Raw genomic sequence first — 25,191 nt, 5'->3', positions numbered from 1 at the left:
CCCTTTTACTGATTGCCCGAAGTCCACACCCAGTTTTTCCTTGATTTCATTTCAAGATGCTTCCAATCAATGTTAGTGTAGGTAATTGGGTTAGTGTGGGTGATTGGATTAGTGTGGGTGGTTAAGTATGAGGGTGATTAGTTTTCAGGTACAGAATATTGAAATATCACCTTATCTAATCTTCATAAATAAAGCTCCACAGGCTCACCAACCGTCACTGATTTAGAAAAACAAAACAAAACAAAACAAAAAACAAACAAAAAAACAAAGTGAATCCTCAGTTTCAGATTGTATCTAATTTTTTTAGTTGTGTTCTTTTAATTTTTTGATTTTAAAAACATAGAAAGAGGATGTCATCAATATATGATTTTTAGTAAATATCTTTGATCATTTATAAATATTTTGCCTGAGATTGATTTTAGTTTTATTTCATCACTATGAGAGCGATTTAGTTTAAATATTTTCTTTTACTCACCAGGTGTGGGAGGTCAAGCCTATATTCCTAATTGGGGAAGCTGAAGCAGGTGGCTCAGCAGTTCAAACCCCAGCCTCCGCAATTAGTAAGGTCCTAAGCAAGTCAGAAAGGACCTATCTCTAACTAAAGTGTAAAAAAGGGCTGGGATGTGTCTCAATGGTTAAGTGCCCTGGGTTCAATCCCTGGTATACACAGACACACACACAAAAAAAAAAAAAAAAAAAGAAAAAGAAAGAAATGAATAGAAAATAATTTTTTTTTCTCCCTTCAATCTAATGCTTTCCAGTAAGAGACTTAGGATCATGCCTTGCAACTGCTTCTTAAGGAATGCCACATATTCAGTGTAATCTGCAAGAGCAGATGAGGCTACATCCTCCAACCCATCCTGTTTGGAATGCAAAAGGTACCACCACGAAGCCTCTACAGACTCTTTATACACTGGATGGACTTTCCTAGAACTTCCCTTGTACACAGATTAGTATCAAGAATGAATTTGTTCAATTGTTACTAATTATGATCTTAGGATGTAAAATCAAGACTTTTAAAAATACCATATGGTATGAAAACACAAGCTTTGATTTCTAATACAAGAATCCTGGGATTTAAGGGAGAGTGGTCAGGAGAAGTAACTGCCCTGAAATTTTCTGAGCTACAAAGGCATTAGGTTTCCCAAGAGGCCTTGGTTTTTTCCCCAGATTTTCAAAGTGTTACATGAGGAAAGCCCCTCATTTCTAGAGAACTCAAATGTTCACATTTGCTAAATTTTTTCCCTAAAAGAGAAATCAAGGAGATACAAGCTCTAAGACACTGGCTTGGGCAGCCATACTTTCCATCTGAAAGGTGCAGTGTGATCACAGTGATTTCTGACACCTTGGATAAAGCAGTTATATAAAAGGTCTAGCTCAGGCAAAAATTTTGAGACAGCTGCTGTCCACAGGGGCTTATGTCAATAATCCCAGGTACTCAGGAGGCTGAGGCTACTTGGAAGGATAAAGAATTTAAGGCCAGACTGGAACAATGAGCAAGATGATTTAAAAAAATGGTTGGAAAGGCTGGTTGCACTCAATGTTAATGTTAGCCATGAACTTGAGTTTCCCCTGGGAACCAGCAAAGCATTCACCACATTCTGTTGAAGTGTTTGGGAGTAGAAGAGGGGAGAGACAAAAACCTGCCAAATACCCTGTGAGTCTGTGAAGTCAAGATAGTGAACCTTTGAGCTACTTACTGCTTCTATCTCTTATGTTTGTGGAGGCATGGTACAGGCAGGAGGTGGAAGGTACAAGCTAAAGACCCAGACCTTCTGTACAGACAGCCAGGTTGGGACACTGTTAATCCTTTTGCATGTAGCCAACAGCATGAAGCTTTAGAACACACTTCAATTTCTATATTTCTTCCCCATTATTTTTATTTTTAAAACTTTATATCACTAGCTTAACTTTTAAAATTTGCCTTTTTATGTCAAACAGAATAATAAATAGAAGACTTTACCAAACAGAATAATAAATAGAAGACATTACCAAACAGAATAATAAATAGAAGACTTTACCAAACTTGAAATAAATGAGTGATCTGTAGAAAAGTAATAAATCTGATCTATTTACAAAAACATTGTATAAAGTGTCATTTTTGTAACTAGCATGGTGGCACACTCCTGTAATCTCAGGTACTAAGGAGACTGAAGAAGTAGAATCACATGTTTGTTTATAGGCTGGGAAATTTAGCAAGGCCCTGATTCAAAATCAAAAATGAGTAAGGCTGGAGATGTAGCTCAATGATACAGAATCACTAAGTTTAATTCCCAGTACCACACATACACACACACACACACAATATATATATATATATATATATATATATATATATATATATATATATATATATATATTCCCTTTCCCTTTCCATTCTGTATAAGTAAGCTTAAAGTTCAAACAAAAGATAACAAAGTCACAAATTGCAAGGACACCTTACCCACCTTTTGTAGAACTGTGCCAACTGATCTAATTGTAAAGAGTTACAACACCTGTGCCACATCTCAATATAGTGCTGTTGATTGCTTGGTGTCTGAGTGGTGTTTCTTTTACTTTTTTCTTGTTTATTTTTATATGTTATAATTTTCTTATAAAATCTAACAATTCTGTGATAATGTAGATTGTAAATTGATAGGCTTTCTCTCATACTAGACTTTACCTGTGTGTGTTGTGTCTGAGTCAATCTGGTGGGAAGTTGAGTTGGTTTTGAGTTGATATCATTATTTCAGTGCTTCATGAGCTGCATATTCACCTAGCATTACTTTGTTTTTAGGGTTGGACTGGCTCAATATTTGCTCCACACTCTATTTCTCCCTATAAATTCTTTTCAGGCTCTCAGACAAAATGTTTTCCATGTTACTCATCACTTGCTAGTCTCATTGGGCAATGGAAATATGAAGGATGTAGGAGCATTCTTTGTGATTCTGATGAAGCTGAGATCTTAGGCACATTCCATGACACTCACATTGATATTCCCTGAGTCATAGGAGGGGCTTTATCAGTGATCGTGTCCACCTTTAACTGTAGGTCTAGACTCATCACATATTTGTGTCTACTTTAAAGTTTCTCACTGATTTTTATATACTTTATTTCCCCTTTCCAAAATTGTAATGCTCTTCTCTTTGTGGCTTAAAGTTTTGTTAAACAGGAGAGATAATTATCCTCCTGATGAAACAACATATCTTCCCCTCAATTGCAATTTGTCCTATATTTTATTCCCAGTTATTACTGACCTGTATAATTATTTTCTCATGAAGTTATTTACTATTTTAAGTCTGGAGCTTGGGATACAGCTCAGTTGGTAGAATGTTTACCTTGCATGCAAAAGGCCCTGGGTTAAATCCCCAGCACCCTGCCAAAAAAATTAAGTTTTAAGGTTACTTCATGGAGTCTGCAATTTATTTATGTAAGTTGCCATTGATATTGTGTGTGAGTGTGTATGTGTATGTTGTGTGTGTGTGCGTGTGTGTGTGTGTGTGGTAAAATTTTCTAAAACATATTCTCTTAGTAAATATCCAATATATCATTCCTTAGATATATACAGTGGAAAAACTGAGTATTTTTTTTCAGCTTGTGCTTTTGAGATTCATTCACATTGTTGAAATGAGAGTTTGTTCATTTTCATTCACTTCATAGAATTGTTTTGCATGAGTGTATAACTATTTACTTATCTATGTTACTGTTGGTAAGTATCTTTGGCTCCAAATTTTAGGGCATTATTAGAAGTCATGAAAGGAGCAACATTGCATATAAATTTTACCTAACAAGTATATGTAGAAATTGCTGATAATATATGTTTATCCCTACTGGAATACCTAGGCCTTAGGAAATGCTGTCAGTAAGTAAGCCAAAATTTATTTTTTTCAGTTAATATTTTTTTCTGGCCTTGAGTAAACTTCATTTATTCTACATTTTTGTCAACACATATTATTCATCTTTAAATTTGATTTATTCTTGTCAAGGTCTAGTGATTCAATTTATGGTTTGATTTGCAATAATCTAATGACTCATAAAGGTGAGTACTTTTTCATATTTCACTGATTACATAAGTGTATTCTGTTTTGTGATGTTACCATTCAAAAAAAGTTATCTAATTTTTTAGCAGGTTCACATTTCTTTATTGACCAAACTTTATGCATCTGTATTAGTCAGGGCTCTCTAGAGGAACAGAACCAACAGGGTACATATGATTATTGAAAGGGGATTATTACATTGTCTTACAGAATCAGAAGCTGCATAATCCCACAATGGCTGTCTTCAGGCTGGAGTTCTGGAGAAACCAATAGCTGCTGAGTCTAAAGTACTGATGCTTCAGAACAAGAGGGATTAATGATGTAGCCCCAGTGGGATCAAAGGCCTGGAAACAACCTGATAGTCACTGGCCAGAGTCCACTTTGGAAGAGTGAAGGAGCTGGATTCTGATGCTCTCAGGAATTTGCAGCAGCAATCTAGAACCCCTCAAGGAAAATCAAACTAGAGGGCACTGATGCCTCATTTTTCCAACTTTTGTTCTATCCAGGACCTCAACCTATGGCTGCCATAGGGTAAATCTGTACTTCAGTTTGCTGTCCCTTATAACAATCATTTCTAGAAACACTCTCATTGACATTCCCAGAAGCATCCTAATCTTAAGCATCCTTTAATCCAAACTGACAATTCAGATCAACCAACATAGCATCTATGATGCATATATATTGTATCTTTGATACATATTCTTTTGAGGGGGAGGGGCACTGGGAATTGAAACCAGGGATGCTTTATCACTGACTCACATACCATGTCACTTCTATTGTTTTGAGAAAGTATCCCACTAAGTTGCTTAGAGCCTTGGTAAACCTCTGACCCTACTACCATAGCCTTCCAAGTGGCTGGGATTACACGCATCTACAATCATGCCTGGTTCTAGCTTTTATTTTTTGAGAAAAGATCTTGCTTTATTGCTTTGAAAACCTGGAATCAAACCAACCACTTATTCGGGCTTCCAAGTAGCTGAAACTACAGGCACAGGTCATAGTGCATGGCAATTTTCCAACTCCAATTTTGTATGTTTACTCTTGAGAAATAATATTTTTAAGCAAAAAGTCATTAATTTTAATGCAGACCAATTAAGTATTTCCTCATTGATTGTTGTTTTTATGTCTTGTCTAGGCAATTTCTTTAGGAGACAACTATTTTCCCTTAAGTCAATCTGTAAAGGATTATGTATAGGTAGGGCTCAGGTTTATATTTGTCCACTTGTATAACCATTAGATTCAGCACTAGATTGATTGCCCTGTGGTTGCCAATGCAAAGGAGAATGCTAATAATTGTAAATTATTGTGATTATAATTTTAGAAAAGAAATCATCATACAGACAATTAAGCATGATTACTCACAATTATGGACAGGATAAATATATAGTAATATGGTTTGAATATGGTTTTTCCTCAATAAAAACCAAGTTAAATATAATTTCATAGAGCAATGGTGTTTTGGGATGGGGCCTTTAAGCCATGAAAAACGATCAGTGCCTTTCTCTTGGGACTGAACCTAAATGAAAGAGTGAATTCTGGGCCCTTGGATAGTTATTTTTAAGAAACTGGTTTGTTATGAAGGATGCCACCCCTGTGCTCTAACATTCTGCACTAGAAAATTTCTCCTTCCTCTTCTCTGCTATGAGCAGATTTATCATGAATCTCACCAGAAACTGAGGCACCATGACCTAGAATTCACCTGTCTTCAGAACTGTGAGGTAAATAAATCTTTTCTTTATAATTTACTCAGATGCAGGCTTTGGGTGAAAACAACAGAAAATGAAACAAAATTAGTAAATTAAAGTTAGATAAAAAAGAAGGGAGAAAATTATGTTCTTACAACCATTGAGTCATTATGGTCATGCTTGTTTGGGTAGAGAAAGTGACATGTTCTCTTAGATTGAATTTTAAATTTATTAAATCATACTTTATCTATTCTTTCATTTGTGACTGTTCAGGAATAAAGTAAAACTAGAAAATATATTCTATTTCATGTACCATAGGCAATTATATTCCTCAAAGGAATAAATTTTTAAAAAACATAAATTTTAGGAATATATGGGCTTTTAATATTATCACCATAATTCATAACACATTAAATAGGTTTTCACAACATTAGAAGGAATGTAAAGTTAATGAAATACAACCTGTTTGTCATGTTTGATAAGACCCAAGGTAGAGGGCTTCCTTAGATATTGAATTTTCCATACATTGGGGCATAGTCCTTATCAATGTCTGGTCAGAAGTGACTACAGCAGAAAACAGGCTTGAGACAGGGAGGAAAAAAAAAAAAAACAGGAACGAATACTATATATTGTTGAGAGCCACAGGCGAAGGGGCCCCAGCAAACTTTCAGACTGCCAGCTGATGATTGGCTCACAGCGGCCCCAGCAACATCTAGCTGATTGGCTCCTCTGCGGTGATGCTCATTGGGCTGTTTCCCTGCCCTTTCAGACCACGGAGCTGCTCATTGGGGGTCTTTTTTGGCTCCACCCATGTGACCCAGCAAATCGGCCTCAAGAGCAGGAGGATTGTGGGAGGTGGAGAGGCTTGTGGTTGTGAGAGAGGCTTGTGGGAAGCCGGTGGTGGCAGTTGGGCTCTGAGGGTTTTTCCTGAGGAGCGGTTTTGTTTGGCGTGTGGGGTTCTAAAAATAAAGTTCGTTTCTTTTGACAAGTGGCTCCTGAATTGTGCCCAGCCAGACTGTGGCATTTGGTGGCTCACACGGGGAGAGACTGAGGGTAACTAATAAGGTAAACTGCTCGCCCCTGAGGGCAGGGCGAGAGGATGGGTAGCCATTTTAAGATTCCTCTTTTGTTTTGCTTCACTTTTGTTTTAAGTTGCCTGTCCATGGAGATGAGTGAGATGGAAGAAAAACCGCTCAAATCTGAGGAAAAACTATTTACGTCTGAGGAACAGATAGGGAGAAAGGACGGATGCACATGTCAGGAGGATAGAAAGGCTATAATGACTTTTTGTTGTTCCCTTTTTATTTCATTCTGTCTCAGTTTTGTTTGGCATCATCTTGTTGGGTTGTATTATAGTAGAAATACGGGATCAGAAATTAGTAAAAAACAAACTGAGAGAGTGATAAGTAAATTGTTAGAGGAAGGAGGCATCTCAGTAAAATCAAGAACAGTCAGGGCATACATTGATACAATACAAAAATGTAGCCCATGGCTTTTTAAGGAGGAGTTGTTAAATATATCACAATGGAACTATCATGGTGAAGATTTAAAAAGAATAGAAAAGAACAGCCCAGGGACTCTGCAAGTTGGCACATTGTCATTGTGGACATTCGTATCTGGTTTGCTTAGTCCAAAGCCTTCAGTTCAGACAAAGATAGAGGAAGAAAGCTTAGAGCAGAAAAGCCATCAGGGGGAAAGTTACAAAAGGAGACTGCTACTAAAAACTTTCTATCACCAGAGGGCATAAGTGTCCAACCAACAGTGCCATCTCTACAGGAGACTGCTACTAACACCTTTCTGTCACCAGAGGACGTAAATGTCCAACTAACAAGGCCACCTCCATATGCTGGGAGGCCCCCAACCCCCGAAGTTGATAGTTCGGATCCTGAGACAGGATCTCAAGTATTAATATGCCCTGTGTTTGAGGTAGGAGGGCAGCGAATTCACCATGTTTTAAATTTCAAAATAGTGAAGCAGCTAAAAGAGGCTGTAACAACCTATGGTCCTCAAGCACCCTTCACTGTAAGCTTGGTCGAATCCATTAACAACTTGAACATGACGCCAGCAGATTGGGCTAATATGTGTAAAGCTGTGCTAAATGGAGGTCAATACCTGTCATGGAAGGTTGCCAATGAGGAATTTTGCAAGGAGACGGCTAGGCGAAATGCAGCAGCTGGTTATCCTCAGAGAAATCTAGATATGTTGTTAGGAAAGGGACCTTATGAGGATAAGCAGCAACAAATTGCATATGATCCTGGCGTATATGCACCAATTGCTGTAGAGGCAGTTAGGGCATGGAAGACTTTACAAGGACATGGAGGTTTACAAGGTCAATTATCTAAGGTAATACAAGGAGCTAATGAATCTTACGCTGAATTTGTAGATAGAGTTTTGTATTCCCAGAGTTTTTGGGAATACAGAACAAGCAATGTCATTAATAATACAAGGAGCTAATGAATCTTACGCTGAATTTGTAGATAGAGTTCTGTATTCCCAGAGTTTTTGGGAATACAGAACAAGCAATGTCATTAATAAAACAACTGGCTTATGACCAAGCGAATCGTTGGTGCAGAGATATCATTAGACCATGGAAACATAAAGATTTAAACACATATATTAAATTATGTAGAGACATTAATGAACAAGAGCAAGTCATGGCAGCTGCAGTAAAACAGGCTTTAGATGCCAGAGACATTAATGAACAAGGGCAAATTTTGGCAGCTGCAGTAAAACAGGCTTTAGATGCCAGGCCAAGAACATGCTGCAATTGTGAACAAACAGGACATTTTAAAAGGAATTGCCCCATAGGACGAGGGTTTAACAAAACTAGGTATCAAAGGAGTTGAATACTGGGTATTTGCCCATGATGCAGTAGAGGGAGACATTGGGCTAATGAATGCCGCAGTCTGGCTGGGCACAATTCAGGAGCCACTTGTCAAAAGAAACAAACTTTATTTTTGAACCACACACGCCAAACAAAACCGCTCCTCAGGGAAAATCCCTCAGAGCCCAACTGCCACCACAGGCTTCCCACAAGCCTCTCTCACAACCACAAGCCTCTTCACCTCCCACAATCCTCCTGCTTTTGAGGCCGATTGGCTGGGTCACGTGGGCAGAGCCAAAAAAGTTCCCCAATGAGCAGCTCCGTGGTCTGAAAGGGCAGGGAAACAGCCCAATGAGCATCACCGCAGAGGAGCCAATCAGCTAGATGTTGCTGGGGCCGCTGTGAGCCAATCATCAGCTGGCAGTCTGAAAGTTTGCTGGGGCCCCTTCGGCTGTGGCTCTCAACAGTATATCAGTGAACTTTGAGCAACATTAATAAAGCTCATGGTTCTACCTTCATAATCCAGGAATACTCCTATTTGGCCAATGGACCTTGGTACATATTGAAGTACAATTGGGGAGGAGATAAAAAGAGTGCAATAGAAACCTTCCTTAACACATCCAAGAAGGAAGAGCCCCTCCACCTCATCCATCTTGTAATTTCTATTCTTTTTCCAATAATCATTACAGATTCCACAAGCCCAGTTCCAAGAGTCTCCTACTTCCACCTCCCATTAATATCTTCCAGTGGTAAAAGTCTGAGTACCCCAGGAAAGAAAGAAACCTGATGTTGGATTGATCCAGAAGGCGCCTTGTGGATCACATTCTACATTCATGCTTCTCAACTCTCTATACAAGAAGACGTGGCAGTTGGCTCTCTCAGGACACAGAGTAATAGCAACTGCAAGAAAAATATTGCAGACATGAGTGTAAAAAATAAGAAGTTAAAGTCCTAAAAAAGTCTTCCTGTGAAGAAATGATATTACTGAGAAATGTGAAATTGTAACAGCAACAATGAGTTTGGTTGTAAAAATCTAATAAATCATGGGCATGAATAGTAAATCTACAGAACAAACAAATTCATTACCACAGATAAGAAATTTGTTGACAATGTGAAAAATCAAATATTGAGTCAAATATGAAACCAGTGTCTTTTAATTCAATTTTTATTTCAAAATAGCTACAGAGAGGATGCCCTGAACACTCTGGAGGCATCAAGAATAAGTATCAGAAAAATATTCCTATTTCAAAAAAATGGTGTCATTATTTGGATGAGAAGTGAAGATTTTCTCTCTTGTAAGCTTTTCTAGATAACTAGATAAAAATCTATTTATACATTTTAGAAATTATCACTTTATGAAATTAATTCTTATTCACAGTTCCTAAATATTCAAATATTTTGTAAATGCTGTTGGAATCCACTTGAATCCTGTTATTTCTCAAAGTTTTTAATTTTAGAAAGAATAATTTAAAATTTATTTATGTAAAACTTTTCACTATCCCTAAGTTTTCTGCATGTTCTGCACTGCTCTGCATTTATAAGATTTAACATGTAGCTTTTTATATTGAGCAAACTGAAATCAATTTTTTTTTAATTTTCATTTCTTGGTGACAAAGTTGATTTCTTCTCTTAGATTTTCTCTAGCTATTCAAAATTTTATGCCATATAAATCATATATACCCATGGTAAAAACAACATAAAGTTCTATTCAACTATTTACCCCGCAAAGCTTCTCTTAAAAATTCAAATTTAACAGAATAAAGTGGCTTATGTCTGAAACCCCAGAAGACTGGGATAAGAACATGAAAAGTTCAATGCCAGCTTGGGCAAATTAGTGAGACTCTGCTACAAAAAGAAAAAAGTGGGGGCTGCATATCTGGCTAACTGCTGGGGTGCTTGCCTAACATGTGGGAGACCCGAAGTTAAAATGCCAGGACCATTTTTTTTAAAATAATGAACATATAGAACAACTGCATAAATTTGTATGTGAAATTGAATAATGAAACTTAAATCTGAGTGTGGGTCCATTTATTAAAATTTCCAATTTTTATATCACTTGTTTTATATATACCTCAGGACATATGAGCCTGGATTATATTTAAATGGTTTTTTATCTTTCACTCTTTATACTGTAAATTTGACTATAGAGACATACTCAAGGATTTGCAGTCATATTATTTATTTATAAAAATAAATAAAATATTTAATAAAAGGGAAATACCAGCCATGTGGTCCTAACAACAAATAATACACATGAGAATACTGCCAATGGGCTTATGCTTACCTTGGAAGCAGGTGAGCCTGTGGATTAATCCAGTGATGGGCCCTGCACTGAGTTCTGGATTCACAGGCTGGGCTATATACATATGCATAGATTCAATCCTGCAAGAAGGAAGATGCAGTTAAAACCCACTTGAATCAAAGTGTGAAATATGATATATCAAGAACTATGTAATGTTTTGAACAACCAACAATAAAAATTTTAAAAAAAATTAAAAAAAAAGAAAGTAAAAAAAAAAAAAAAAACATATGTACAGTCAGAAAATCATGACTTTTCTTGATAAGATACTTTATAAGAATTCTTGCAATAAACAGGTGTGGAAATACAGAAATTATCACTTTGTGAAATTAATTCTTATTCACAGTTCCTACATATTTAAATATATTGTAAATATATTGTAAATGCTGCACTGAAATCTCCCTATCTGCAGACACAAGCTTCTCTAAAAACTGGAACTGACTGTTGCCTCCTTCACAGGGAAAGTGTCTTAAGAATCCTAGGCAGTGATATCGCCTTCCTGGAGCTGACCTAGCCTGGAGGACCCACAGAGTTGTAATGTTTTGAGTTTCTTTCAACTATCATTTAAAACTGTCAAAATATACAAAATTAACAAATCTCTAGAAGTTTCACACATTGGATCACTCTATCTCTACAGTTAGCCTGGGTTCCCACTATTAGCTCTATGAGGTGTTTAACTTCATCAACCTTGTGAACACTTAGTATTTCTCCTTCATCTGCATAGGCTTTCCAGAACTGAAAAGAAAACCAGGAATGGAAAAATTTTGAAATAATTTCTCTATTGCAACATTTTTATTGAAGCTACTCCCAAAATTACTGAGAATAGGAACTAAGAGAGATGTCAAATTAGGTGGGGGAAGAAAAAAGTAGATCAATGACAATAGTGACTGATTATTCCAATGAATTATGCACTGTGGTAGTCCTGACTAGTACTGTAAAAACTGCAAAAGCATCTGCTGGGAGGCAGGTAAACATTCACTTCTACAGTGTGTCTCCAAAGACCTGAAAAAAGAAAAATAAAAAGTCTGAGTGATTTTCACAAGAACCCTCTACCATTAGGTACAGTGTGAGATTTTTGAATCAGCTCCAGAAGCTACTAGTTCCCCAAAAGTTCTATCTTCCACCCTGGGTTGCATTTACCACTTTTTCTCAACTCAAAAGAAAACAGTCCACTATAGGATTCTGGTAAAGTCTGGTTCTCCAACATTCTGTGTTCCTGGAAGGGGAAGAGGCTGTGAAGTCTTGGCTCTGCTGCAAACATACATAAATCCCAGCCATTGTCCAAAGGCCCTGTGTCTCAGGTGAGCAAACACAAAGGAGTAGCAATAAGGTCTATATTCCTGAATCATCTCATCTTTTTATGTCTGTGAATTAACCAGAATACCCATGTTCAGCTCACTATTTGGTGAATTTCTAAAAGTCCCAAATATGTTGTTGATTTTCAGAGGCGGCCTATACATTAATCATTCCATACATTTTTGTTACTTACAGATAACATAGGAGGGATCCTTGGTTTTTAGAAATCCTTGGAAGAAGTGACCTATTAGCAAAGTAACCACAGTTGTGGGGAAATATATTTGTACACTCAAACTGGAAGCAACAGGGGAAGTGGATTTCAGTTGTGAATTGCAACAGCTATACATGCCTGTCCTACATCCCCATGTATCAGTAGTTACCTGGAGTGACTCCACATCTGGTCTGTGGCATATTTCCTTCAGCTCCTCATATATTCCTCTTAAGATCTCTTTCATATGAGCCATTCTGGCTTTACTATCTTTGAGCTGCTCAAAAATGTCTTTCCTCTCTTTCTGCAGCCTCTCTGAATGATGCCATTCTTCCTCATAGCAAAAATGCAGGCATCTTCCCATATTAAAATCTAATTGCTTCCCTTCTTAAATTTATGTAGTTCTGCAGTAAAATTAAATTCACCAAAATATAGACCTATCCCTCTAACTCCTGTTGAATCTCCCTAATTCTAGGACTTACCTTTCCTATGTTTATATATGAATATACCACTAGTGAAATTCCACATCATGTACTATCACAAGAATGGGATTCTAATCAGAATAAGTTATAATCTAGGTATGCATAATATGTCAAAATACATTCTACTGTCATGTGTATTTTTAAAGGACAAACAAAAAATAAAGAAACTCCCAGATTCTTGTTTGTCTTATTAACAATTATATTCAAGCCTTAATCTTGTCAAATTTTCAGAATCCACAAACTTTTATTCCTTTCCTTTTTACAAATACCCATGCATCTTTTCTTTCTTTCTATTTAATGTTGATATAGAATCTCATTAATTTGCTGAGACTGCACTACCATGTCCTTTACTCTGCATCATGGTCAACAGTTTTATTCAACAGGATACATTTACTTAATTCATGATATAGAGTTTTCTAAAACAATCCACACAAAAATAAATTTGTTTTATCCTTTCCAACCCATATGTGAGGAAACATAACCCATTTCATACTTAAGGACTTTAGACTACAATGAATGGATTGAAATCCATTTGCTTTTCTTGAGTTTAAGCCAAGTCACTTAAACCTACCTACTGTAAACTCAGAGTACAATAGTCATCTCCATGCACTTCACCCAGCTAACTGTCATTCTGAAGTGTCATTTAGCATCCGACCCTATTATCTCTCTGATACCATTTTCTTCAATTCTCTTCAAAACTCATTTCAATCTATGACATCAACTTCAATATGACTTCAGTAACCTCCTTCCCAATATACCAAGTGCAATTACTTGACATGTGCTTCTCTCTGGGTTGACACTCTATGGCTATGTTCCTCTTCAGGACTTAATCTCAAAGTAATCTTTAGTGAAAAATTTTGCCACCAACTATTTAAAATTTAAACATCATCTCCAGTCTCTGCCCTTTTACTCATTTTCAACTTTCCTGCTTAATTAGTCTAAAAAAGTTATTATACTCTAATATATTAAGAATTTTACTTATTTACATGATGGTCATTTTCCTTTCTGATTTGTATCCTAACCTTTCCAATAAGAGATTTTTGCAGCCTTGTTTTCTGCCTTATTTTCTAACTTATTATTTGTAATAGAGTTTTCATGAAACAATTTTTAAAATAATTTTCATTTAAATTAAAATACACTCAGGATAAATATACACAAAGAAAATTAGTTATTTGAAAATTATTCTCAATAATTTTCCACTCAAAACACAAAGCTATGTCACTCATCATATTTCCCCTCCATATTTTACATTATGTTGTTAAATATTAATTGTTTGGGGTAATTTCAGACTGTTCTTATATTTGAACAATTTATCTCCCTCTATGAAATTTTCCACTCATTTCTGATCACTTATTTTTCACCAGGACTCAGCTTAATCTGCTTTGGAAGCTGCATTTGAATATTTGGTGACTACCAAATGCCACTTTTGCCTGTCACTTACATCATCCCAGCACATATGACAATGTGAAAAGGCCCAGTTTTTTATAGCTGTTGTGTAAGTACTAAGTGTACCTTTACCTGTAGTAAAGCAGAGTGATTTTGATAATATCTGTGTCTCAACTAGAAACCCTAGATAAGGGCCATACTGCTCTAAATAGAAACTGAGGAAATACTTTGACTATTGACTCCTCACCTTTCTTGTTCAATCCTAGAGAACACTAGAGTTTCAGATCTATTTCCTACTTTAAACATTGCATATATGCCCCCCCTAACTTCATGTTGAAGGCAGAAGCATAGCACTAACGTCTCATGAGTCCATAGTAAACATCTCCATGGTTAGATTTCTGTGACTTTCACAATATTTTTCCCATAAACATTGCATTTTCTTCAGCAGATTCTCCTGTAAAAGAACCATAAATTAGAGAAGCAGCAAAAAAAAAAAAAAAATAGTGTAGCATTCAGACCTTCACATAGGCAAGAAACCAGAAATGAGAGATAAATTAACCCCATTGAAAATAACAGGGCCATTTTTTTTTTGTTCCTTTCAGATATTTGCCAAATATGGGAAGCCTGAGACTTAGAAGCCAGAAGAGATTCTGAATGGGAAACAGAGAGTCATCCGTTACCCAAGGAAACAGACCCATGTTGATTTCTTTGTTCTTATAGGCTTGGATCTTCAGAGAAATCACTTGCCCTGTGCTCCTCAGCAGCACTTTCGATTGGCCAGTGTCTGTGAGCTTCATGCTCCTGGGATTTAGAGCACAGCAAACAGAGAAAGTTCTTGTCTTCCTCACAGAAAATCTTCTTCATCTCCTTATGAGTCTCACACATGTGTTCCTCAGAGATCAGAAATTGCCAAAGACTGTTTTTTTCTGGCAAGGGCTGCCAGGTTCTTCACACAAACATTTGTTTTAAAGTCTCTTTTCTGTACCATCTGCTTGCATACAGAGAAGGTAACAAGATCTGGGAGATCATGCCAGCTAAGGTAGACATGAGGCCTACAAAAGCTGTGCCCACAGGCTAAGGTGACTGGATCTATAAAGTACTTCATGCAGATAGGGCAGATGATTTCCTTCTGGAAGGCTTGCATGATTCTGGAATCCATATTTGTGAAGAAGAAGAAGAAGAAGAAGAAGAAGAAGAAGAAGAAGAAGAAGAAGAAGAAGAAGAAGAAGAAGCAGCAGCAGCAACATGTCATTTCTGAGCCTGATTAGGCAAAATGGTTCTCGAGACCCATACCTGGGGAGTAATAACTACATTTTATTTTCTTAAAAAATGGTCATTAAAGTAGTACAAACTCTATTCTATAACACAAAAGAAGAACTGAATCACAAGGAGAGCCTTCAGCTTTATGTCAGGCATAATTCTGACTAGATAACTCATATTCCTGCCACACTGAGTTTCTGCTCCCACCAGAATAGAAATTTGAGTCTTAATCCTCTGGCTGTGGGTGTAGAACTTGGGTAATAAGGGGCCTACAAACAATTATAATTGTTGCCATTCATATTTTCAATAAATGGAAAATGGAAGCAGGTTTATCTGCGAAAGTCTATTTGGGTCAATGAAGTATGAGAAGTTCACACAGAAGTTCTATAAAATATCTTTGGAGAGCAGGACACAGAAGCCCAGCTCTTTAAAAGTAAAACTAACAAAAAACAAATATATATATATATATATATATATATATATATATATATATATATATATATATATAAAACTAATAGGAAGTATAATTATAAAAAGGAATGTTTTTTATGTCAACCAGAAGCTGGATGTTCCACAAAAGATGCCTGCAGGCTGGAGAGCTGGAAGAACCAGTAGTTGTACAGTCCAAGAGGCTGAAGCCTCAAAACAAAAGGGATCAAGTCCAAGTCCAAGACTGCAAGTTTCTGGAAACTCCCTAGTGAATCACTGGCAGAGTGTGCTTTGGAAGAGTGAAGAAGCCAGAATCAAACATTTTCAGATGGTCAAAACAGCAATCAAGAATCAGTTCAAGTCATCCATAATTATGTGTTGTGGTCTATTTGTCTCTTGAACTTGAGGAGAGTTTGTTTTATGAACATAGCAGCACCATTGTTTGGGGCATATATATTGATGATAAATGGGATGTATTCAAAGTAAAAAGTTTTTTCTCAGCAAGAGAAATAATAAGTGAGAACAATTTTTTTCTGGGAACAAATTTTTACCCCTCACACTTCAGATAAAGCTCTAATATCCAGAGTATACAAAGATCTCAAAAAAGTTAAATAACAAAAAACAAATAACCCAATGAACAAATGGGCCAAGGATCTGAACAGACACTTCTCAGAGAAGGACATACAATCAATCAACAAATACATGAAAAAATGCCCACCATCTCTAGCAATCAGAGAAATGCAAATTAAAACCACTCTAAGATACCATCTCACTCCATTATGAAGTCAAGCAAAAACAAATGCTGGTGAGGTTTTTGGGAAAAAGGAACACTTGTACACTGCTGGTGGGACTGCAAATTGGTGCAGCCAATTTGGAAAGCAGTGTGGAGATTCCTTGGAGACCTGGTAATGGAACCACCATTAGACCCAGCTATTCCCCTTCTCAGACTGTACCCAAAAGACCTAAAAAGAGCATACTACAGGGACACAGCTACATCAATGTTCATAGCAGCACAATTCACAATAGCTAGAACCAACCTAGATGCCCTTAAATAGATGAATGGATAAAAAAAGTGTCATTTATACACAATGGAACATTACTCAGCACTAAAAAAATAACAAGATCATGGCATTTGCAGGGAAATGGATGGCATTATAGATTATGCTAAGTGAAGTTAGCCAATCCCTGAAAAACAAATGCCAAATGTCTTCTCTGATATAAGGGGGTGACTCAAAATAGAGTAGGGAGGAAGAGCCTGAGAAGAAGATTACCATTAAACAGGGAAGAGTGGTGGAAGGGAATGGGAGGGAGAAGGGGAGTTGAACAGAAGATGAAAGGAAACCCTCATCATTATACTACCATGTCTCAAAATACAAATAAATTAATAAATAGGGAGATTACTCAGGGGTCAAGAACCCACTAAGATCAATTCTCAATACCAACAGAGAGAAAGAGTAACGTACCCACAATTTGGAGGAATTGAACATATTACAAATGATACAATTTCTTTACATCATTATTTTTCTCATGGATATGCCCCACAATCTCATATATATATATATATATATATATATATATATATATATATATATATATATGTTTTTTGTGAGTTTTACTTTTAAAGAGCTGGGCTCTTTCTAGTGAACTTCTCATACTTCATTGGCCCAAATAGACTTTCCCCAATAAACCTGCTTTCATTTTCCCTTTATTCAAAAGATGAATGGAAACAATTATAATTGTTTGTAGGCCCCTTATTACCCAAGTTCTACACCCACAGCCAGAGGATTAAGACTCAAATTTCTATTCTGGTGGGAGCAGAAAATCAGTGTGGCAGGAATATGAGTTATCTAGTCAGAATTATGCCTGACATAAAGCTGAAGGCTCTCCTTGTGATTCAGTTCTTCTTTTGTGTTATAGAATAGAGTTTGTACTACTTTAATGACCATTTTTTAAGAAAATAAAATGTAGTTATTACTCCCCAGGTATGGGTCTCGAGAACCATTTTGCCTAATCAGGCTCAGAAATGACATGTTGCTGCTGCTTCTTCTTCTTCTTCTTCTTCTTCTTCTTCTTCTTCTTCTTCTTCGTCTTCTTCTTCTTCTTCTTCTTCACAAATATGGATTCCAGAATCATGCAAGCCTTCCAGAAGGAAATCATCTGCCCTATCTGCATGAAGTACTTTATAGATCCAGTCACCTTAGCCTGTGGGCACAGCTTTTGTAGGCCTCATGTCTACCTTAGCTGGCATGATCTCCCAGATCTTGTTACCTTCTCTGTATGCAAGCAGATGGTACAGAAAAGAGACTTTAAAACAAATGTTTGTGTGAAGAAACTGGCAGCCCTTGCCAGAAAAAAGACAGTCTTTGGCCATTTCTGAGCTCTGAGTAACACATGTGTGAGACTCATAAGGAGATGAAGAAGATTTTCTGTGAAGAAGACAAGAACTTTCTCTGTTTGCTGTGCTCTAAATCCCAGAAGCATGAAACTCACAGACATGGCCAATCGAAAGTGCTGCTGAGGAGCACAGGGCAAGTGATTCCTCTGAAGATCCATGTTTATAAGACCAAAGAAATTATCATGGGTCTGTTTTCTTGGGGAATGGATGACTCTTGTTTCCCATTCAGAATGCCTTCTGGCTTCCAAGTCTCAGGCTTCCCATATTTGACAAACATCTGAAAGTAACAAAGAAAACATAATGACCCTATTATTTTCAATGAGGTTAATTTATCTCTCATTGCTGATTTCTTTCCTATGTGAAGGTCTGAATGTTACACTATTTTTTTGCTGCTCCTCTAATTTATGGTTCTTGTACAGAAGAATCTGCTAAAGAAAATGCAATGTTTATGGGAAAAATATTGTGAAAGTCACCTGACTATGAACTCATGGGAGGTTAGTGCTATACTTCTGCCTTCAAATGAACTTAGGGGGGCATATATGCAATGTTTAAAGTAGGAAATAGATCTGAAACTCTAGTGTTCTCTAGGATTGAACAAGAAAGGGGAGGAGTCAATAGTCAAAGTATTTCCTCAGTTTCTATTTGAGCAGTATGGCCCTTATCTAGGGTTTCTAGTTGAGACACAGATATTATCAAAATCACTCTGCTTTACTACAGGTAAAGGTACACTTAGTACTTACACAACAGCTATAAAAAACTGGGCCATTTCAAAATGTCATATGTGCTGGGATGATGTAAATGGCAGGCAAAAGTGGCATTTGGTAGTCACTGAAAATTCAAATGCCCCTTCCAAAGCAGATTAAGCTGAGTCCTGGTGAAAAATAAGTGATCAGAAATGGAAAGTGGAAAATTTTAGAGAGAGGGATAAATCGTTCAAATATAAGAACAGTCTGAAATTAACCCAAACAATTAATATTTAACAACATAATATAAAGTATGGAGGGGAAATATGATGAGTGACATAGCTTTGTGTTTTGAGTAGAAGATTACAAATTTGATAATACTTTTTAAATAACTAATTTTCTTTGTGGATGATTATCCTGAGTGTGTTATAATTTAAATTAAAATTAATTTAAAAATTGTTTCATGATAACTCTATTACAAATAATAAGATAAAACTATGGCAGAAAACAAGGCTGCAAAAATCTCTTATTGGAAAGGTTAGGATACAAATCAGAAAGGAAAATGGCCATCATGTAAATAAGTAAAATTCTTGATATATTAGAGCATGATAACTTTTTTTTAGACTAATTAAGCAGGAAAGTTGAAAATGAGTAAAAGAGCAGAGACTGAAGATTAGGTTTAAATTTTAAATAGTTGGTGGCAAAATTTTTCACTAAAAATTACTTTGAGATTAATTCCTGAAGAGGAACATAGCCATAGAATGTCAACACGGAGAGAAGCACATGACAAATAATTGCACTTGGTATATTGGGAGGGAGGTTACTGAGGCCATGTTGAAGTTGATGTCATATATTGGAATGACTTTTGAAGAGAATTGAAGAAAATGGTCTCAGAGAGATAATAAGGTCAGGTGCTAAATGACACTTCAGTATTACAGTTAGCTGGGTGAAGTGCTTGGAGATGACTATTGTACTCTGAGGTTACAGTACGTAGGTTTAAGTGACTTGGCTTAAACTCAAGAAAAGTGAATGGATTTCAATCCATTCATTGTAGTCTAAAGTCCTTAAGTATGAAATGGGTTATGTTTCCTCACATATGGGTTGGAAAGGATAAAACAAATTTATTTTTTTTGTGTGGATTGTTTTAGAAAACTCTTTATCATGAATTAAGTGAATGTAACCTGTTGATTAAAACTGTTAACCATGATGCAGAGTAAAGGACATGGTAGTGCAGTCTTGTAATCTCAGCTGCTTGGGAAGCTAAGGCAGAAAGATTACAAGTTTGAGTCTAGCCTCAGAAAATTAATTAGAGAGAAAGAAAGGAGCCATGGATATTTGTAAAAAAGGAAACGAATGAAAGTTTGTGGATTCTGAAAGTTTGACAAGATGAAGGCTTAAGTATAATTGTTAATAAGACAAACAAGAATCTGGGAGTTTCTTTATTTTATTTATTTTTTGTCCTTTTAAAATACACATGACAGTAGAATATACTTTGACATATTATGCATACTTAGATTATAACTTATTCTGATTAGAATCCCATTCTTGTGATAGTACATGATGTGGAATTTCAATGGTGGTATATTCATGTATAAACATAGGAAAGGTAAGTCCTAGCATTAGGGAGATTCAACAGGATTTAGAGGGATAGGTTCATATTTTGGTGAATTTAATTTTACTGCAGAACTACATAAATTTAAGAAGAGAAGCAATCAGAGTTGAATATGGGAAGATGCCTCCATTTTACTATGAGGAAGAATGGCATCATTCAGAGAGGCTGCAGAAAGAGAGGAAAGACATTTTTGAGCAGCTCAAAGAGAGTAAAACCAGAATGATTCATATAACAGAGATCTTAAGAGGAATATATGAGGAGCTGAAGGAAATATGCCACAGACCAGATGTGGAGTCACTCCAGGTAACTACTGATACATGAGGATATAGGACAGGCATATATAGCTATTGCATTTCACAACTGAAATCCACTTCCCTTGTTGCTTCAAGTTTGGGTGTACAAACATATTTCTCCACAACTGTGGTTACTTTGCTATGAGGTCACGTCTACCAAGAATTTATAAAAACCAAGGGTCCCTCCTATTTTATCTGTAAGAGACAAAAATGTATGGAATGATTAATGTATAGGCCCCCTCTGAAAATCAACAACATATTTGGGACTTTTAGAAATTCACCAAGTAGTGAGCTGAACATGGGTATTCTGGTTAATTCACAGACATAACAAGATGGGAGATTCAGGAATATAGACCTTATTGCTAATGCTTTGTGTCTGCTCACCTGAGACACAGGGCCTTTAGACAATTGCTGGGATTTATTTATGGTTGCAGCAGAACCCAGACTCCACAGCGTCATCCCCTCCCACTCACACAGAATATTGAAGAACCAGACGTTTCCAGGATTCTATAGTGGACTGTTTTCTTTTGAGTAGAAAAGAAGTTGGAAATGCACCCCAGGATGGAAGACAGAACTTCTTGGGAACTAGTAGCTTCTGGAGCTGATTCAAAAATCTCACACTGTACTTAATGGTAGAGGGATCTTGTGAAAATTATTCAGAATTTTTATTTTTCTTTTCACAGGTCATTGGAGACACAATGTACAGGTGAATGTTTACCTGCCTCCAGCAGATGCTTTTGCAGTTTTTACAGTACTAGTCAGGACTAATACAGTGCATGATTCATTGGAATACTCAGTCACTATTATCATTGATCTACTTTTTTCTTCCCCCACCTAATTTGACATCTCTCTTAGTTCTTATTCTCAGTAATTTTAGGAGTATCTTCAATAAAAATGTTGCAAAAGAGAAATCATTTCAAAATCCTTCCATTCCTGGTTTTCTTTCCAGTTCTGGAAAGCCTATGCAGATGAAGGAGAAATACTAAGTGTTCACAAGGCTGATGAAGTCAAACACCTCACAGAGCTAATAGTGGGAACACAGGCTAACAGGAGAGATAGAGTGCTCCAATGTGTGAAACCTCTAGAGATTTGTTAATTTTGCATGTATAAGTTGACAGTTTTAAATGATAGTTGAAATAAACTCAAAGCATTAGAACTCTGTGGGTCCTCCAGGCTAGCTCAGCTCAAGGAAGCAGATATCACTGCCTAGGATTCTTCTGACACTCTCTCTGTTAAGGAGGCAAAAAACTCTCTAGTTTTTAGAGAAGCTTGTGACTGCAGATAGGGAGATTTCAGTGCAGACTGGAAATGGACACCAGATTATTACTCTTATATATATGCAAGTGAACAGAAAACTAAGCATATTTACAGAATTTGATGAGTAACAGAAAGGATTACAATGGATTTCAACAGCATTTACAATATTTTTAAATATTTAGGAACTGTGAATAAGAATTCATTTCACAAAGTGATGATTTCTGTATTTCCACATCTGTGTGTTGCAAGAATTCTTATAAAGTGCCTTATCAAGAAAAGTCATGGTTTTCTGACTGTACATATGTTCACTGCATCTTCCTTATTGCATAATTGAATCTATGCAGCTATATATAGCCCAGCCTGTGAATCCAGAACCCAGTGCAGGGCCCATCACTGGATTAATCCACAGGCTCAATTGCTTTCACGGTAAGCATAAGTGCTTTGGCAGTATTCTCATATGTATTATTTGTTGTTAGGACCACATGGGTGGTATTTCCCTTTTATTAAATATTTTACTTATTTTTATAAATAAATAATATGACTGCAAATCCTTGAGTATGTCTCTATAGTCAAATTTACAGTATAAAGAGTGAAAAATAAAAAAAAAAAAAACTACGTAAATATAATCCAGGCTCATATGTCCTGAGGTATATATGAAACAAGTGATATAAAAATTGGTAATTTCAATAAACAGAGCTATACTCAGATTTAAGTTTCATTATTCAATTTCACAAACAAATTTATGCAGTTGTTCAGTATGTTCATTATTTTTAAAAAATGGTCCTGGCATTTTAACTTGGGGCCTCCCACATATTAGGCAAGCACCCTACCAGTTAGCCAGATATGCAGCCCCCAGTATTTTTTGTAACAGAGTCTCATTAATTTGCCCAAGCTGGCATTGAACTTTTCATCTGCTTATCCCAGTCTTCTGGGATTTCAGACATAAGCCACCTTACTCTGCTAAATTTGAATTGTTAGGAGAAGCTTTGAGGGGTAAATAGTTGAATAGAACTTTATGTTGTTTTTACCATGGGTATATATGATTTATATGGCATAAAATTTTGAATAGCTAGAGAAAATCTAAGAAAAGAAATCAACTTTATCACCAAGAAAGGAAAATAAAAATAAAATTGATTTCAGTTTGCTCAATATAAAAAGCTACATGTTAAATCTCATAAATGGAGGGCAGTACAGAGCACGCAGAAAACTTAGGGATAGTGAAAAGTTTTGCATAAATAAATTTTAAATTATTCTTTCTAAAATTACAAAATTTGAGAAATAACAGAAAGGATTCAAGTGGATTCCGACAGCATGTACAATATATTTGAATATTCAGGAACTGTGAATAAGAATTAATTTCATAAAGTGATACTTTCTAAAATGTATAAATAGATTTTTATCCAGTTGTTTAGAAAAGCTTACAAGAGAGAAAATCTTCACTTCTCATCCAAATAATGACACCATTTTTTGAAATAGGAATATTTTTCTGATACTTATTTTTGATGTCTCCAGAGAGTTCATGACATCCTCTCTGTAGCTATTTTGAAAGAAAAATAAAATTAAAAGATATCGGTTTTATATTTGACTCAATATTTGATTTTTCACATTGTCAACAAATTTATGAGTCTGTGGTAAGGAATTTATTTGTTCTGTAGATTTACTATTCATGCCCATAATTTATTAGATTTTTACAACCAAAATCATTGTTGCTGTTACAATTTCACATTTCTCAGTAATATCATTTCTTCACAGGAAGACTTTTTTAAGACTTTAACTTCTTATTTTTTGCATTCATGTCTGCAATATTTTTCTTGCAGTTGCTATTACTCTGTGTCCTGAAAGAGCCAACTGCCACGTCTTCCTGTATAGAGAGTTGAGAAGCATGAATGTTGGATGTGATCCACAAGGTGCCTCCTGGATCAACCTAACATCAGAATGCTTTCTTGCCTGGGGTACTCAGACTTTTACCATTGGCAGATATTACTGGGAGGCAGAGTGGGATACCCTTGAAACTGGGTGACTCTTGGAACTGGGCTTTTGGAGTCTGTAATGATTATTGGAAAAAGAACAGAAATTACAAGATGGATGAGGTGGAGGGGCTCTTCCTTCTTGGATGTGTTAAGGAAGGTTTCTATTGCACTCTCTTTACCAATTGTACTTCAATATGTACCAAGGCCCATTGGCCAAATTGGAGTACTTCTGGATTATGAAGTTAGAACTGAGAGCTTTATTCATGTTGCTCAAATTTGCTGATATACAGGATTCGTTCCTGTTCCTTTTCCCCCTATCTTTACCTTGTTTTCTGCTATAGTCACTTCTGACCAGACATAGATAAGGACTAGGCCCAATGCATGGGAAATTCCATATCTAAGGAAGCCCTCTACCTTGGGTCTTATCAAACATGACAAACAGGTTGTATTTTGTTAACTTTACATTCCTTCTAATGTTGTGAAAACCTATTTAATGTGTTATGAATTATGGTGATAATATTAAAAGCCCATATATTCCTAAAATTTATGTTTTTTTTTTAATTTATTCTTTTGAGGAATATAATTGCCTATGGTACATGAAATAGAATATATTTTCTGGTTTTACTTTATTCCTGAACTTTCACAAATGAAAGAATAGATAAAGTATGATTTAATAAAGTTAAAATTCAACCTATGAGAACATGTCTTTTTCTCTAACCAAACAAGCATGAACATAAAGACTCAATTGTTGTAAGAACATAATTTTCTCCCTTCTTTTTTTACCTAACTAATTTACTCATCTTGGTCCATTTTCTGTTGTTTTCACACAAAACCTGCAACTGAGTAAATTATAAAGAAAAGATTTGTTTACCTCACAGTTCTGAAAACAGGTAAGTTCTAGGTCATGGTGCCTCAGTTTCAGGTAAGTTTCATGATAAATCTGCTCATAGCGGAGAAGCAGAAGGAGAAATCTTTCAGTGCAGAATGTTGGAGCACAGGGGTGGCATCCTTCATAACAATGCATTTTCTTAAAAATAACTCTCCAAGGGCCCAGAATTCACTCTTTTATTTAGGTTCAGTCCCAGGAGAAAGGCAC

The 25,191-nt window shown here is 36.1% G+C and overlaps 2 pseudogenes; one reads left to right on the top strand and one right to left on the bottom strand.

Moving 5' to 3' along the window:
- Positions 1 to 6,192: 6,192 nt before the first annotated feature.
- Positions 6,193 to 15,355, bottom strand: LOC139707470 (tripartite motif-containing protein 51-like; annotated as a pseudogene).
- LOC114078699 (tripartite motif-containing protein 51-like) lies at positions 8,249 to 24,446 on the top strand (annotated as a pseudogene).
- Positions 24,447 to 25,191: the final 745 nt, after the last annotated feature.

Source organism: Marmota flaviventris, chromosome 10 (assembly GCF_047511675.1).
Source record: "Marmota flaviventris isolate mMarFla1 chromosome 10, mMarFla1.hap1, whole genome shotgun sequence".
NCBI lineage: Eukaryota > Metazoa > Chordata > Mammalia > Rodentia > Sciuridae > Marmota > Marmota flaviventris.
This window is presented reverse-complemented; position numbering and strand designations above follow the sequence as displayed.